We start from the raw sequence: 2,083 nt of genomic DNA on the forward strand, positions 1-2,083 counted from the left end.
GTAGAACTTTCACCTCCTCCTGAACCATGACTGCCCTAGATGCTGCCATGCTCCCACCTTGATGATCATGGACTGAACCTCTAAACCTGTAAGTTCCAATTAAGTGTTGTTTTTATAAGAGTTGTCTTGATCATGGTGTCTATTCACAGCAATAAAACCCTAACAAAGAAAGAAGTTGGTACCAGGAGTGGGGTATTGCTGTGATAGGCCTGACTGTGCTTTTGTTTGTGCAGCTTTGGGGACTTGGGATTTGGAAAATGGTAGGATGGTTTAAGTGAGGCTTAATGGGCTATTCTAGTAGAAATATAGAAGATTTTGTTGCTGGGGGTAACTTGAACTGGAGAAGCCTGGCTCTAGTGCTTTCAGAGGAGACTTTTAATAGGTTACAGAAAAACTGTTTTTGTGATATTTTGGTGAAGTTTTTTTGTTTTGTTTTTTTTTCTCTTAAACCATTTATTTGGGTGGATAAACAGTGTGTGCAGCAAGGCTCAAAGAACAGCAGTGCAAGTAAGTGAGGCCAGACTCAAGTAAAGATAGAACTATTCCAGCCCACGTTGGTTGTGCTAATGTCATAATAATTGATATTGATATGGTCTAGGCTGAAGTTCAGGTGATCATACAGCAGGCTGCATGGCAGCTTTATGTAGATGTGATTCTGTGTGCTTCCAATCTTGCAGTTGCTGTGCAGGCTTCAGAGGGTGTAGGGGTGGTTCATGCTGCTAAATGTCATAAGCTGGTCCAGTACCACATGCACTGTGATATACTGTGTTGGCTTGCTTGTGGCCCCTGCCAGCTGCTGGGTGAGCTTCGAGAAAGTCCCCTCTGGCTTGGAGATGTGGGGAACATTGGTGTTCATGATGAACATAGGCATGGTGGTTGAGAGACTGTGAGTGAGGACCAAAGCCAGGGACTGAGCTCTTTGGTGAACAATTTGGCTGCTTTTTACCCATTTCTAAAGAGTCTACCTGAAGCTAATGTAAAAACAAAATTGTATTAATTGCATTGAAAAAGGAAGTATCAAACGCAACTGTTTAAGTCTAATGAAGAGTGTTTTGAACAAGTGTAATAGGTTTAGAAAGGAAAAAAAAAGATATATAAAAATGTATGATTTGAGTATTAAAGGGACACCAGGAAGTGAAATGGAGCCGAATCCTGTGTTCAAGGAGATAAAGAGATTAAAGGACTGGTGATCTCAGGGCAAGATCCCACTCAGCTAAACTGACTTATTGTGTTTACAATTGAAGAAGGAATAGTTTGGACTTTGAATCTGAAATGAACTACTATTCAGAAATAGAGGCCACACTTATGATCCAGATCTTGAGACTGGAAGAAACAGACTTTTGATCTGAATCTTGAGGCATAGTGCCCAGGCAGGGTGATACACATATTTTATTCTAGGAGAGTCAAGTAAATTTCTGAGTTCAAAACCAGCCTGGTATAGAGCAAGGTCTAAGTAGAGAAAAGTTTAAATCCAGGTGTGGTCTACCACACCTTTAATCCCAGCATTCATGAGACAGGCCTGCAGAGTACAAGGTTAATTTAAAGAGCAATTTTCAGGACAGCCAAGTTTAGGCAGTGAAAGAGTTGGAAAGCAGTTCCAGGACAGCCAGGGCTATACAGAGAAACCCTGTCTTGGAAGAAAAAAAAAAGAGTTGGAAAGCAGAAAGTGATAATGTAATAGAACTAGGGTGTGGGGTGGGGAGCTTGTTCTAGCTCCAGCAAGCCGCAGAATTCACCAGCTTTGGCCATTTGGCTCTGGCTTTATAGTTAAGAGGAGAAGGAAACTACTGGGACAATTGATGTAGTTAGCTGGAGCTAAGAAATAGCCCAGAAACTTAAGATACCCAAGATATAAGATACAATTTGCTAAACGCATGAAATTCAAGAAGAATGAAGACCAAAGTGGGGACACTTTGCCCCTTCTTAGAATTGGGAACAAAACACCCATGGAAGGAATTACAGAGACAAAATTTGGAGCTGTGACGAAAGGATGGACCATCTAGTGATTGCCATATCCAGGGATCCATCCCAAAATCAGCTTACAAATGCTGACACCATTGCATACACTAGCAAGATTTTGCTG

The 2,083-nt window shown here is 41.4% G+C and overlaps 1 pseudogene; it reads right to left on the reverse strand.

Annotated features, from left to right (window-relative positions):
• Positions 1-523: 523 nt before the first annotated feature.
• Positions 524-871, reverse strand: LOC115029888 (annotated as a pseudogene).
• Positions 872-2,083: the final 1,212 nt, after the last annotated feature.

Source organism: Mus caroli, chromosome 18 (assembly GCF_900094665.2).
Source record: "Mus caroli chromosome 18, CAROLI_EIJ_v1.1, whole genome shotgun sequence".
Lineage (NCBI taxonomy): Eukaryota > Metazoa > Chordata > Mammalia > Rodentia > Muridae > Mus > Mus caroli.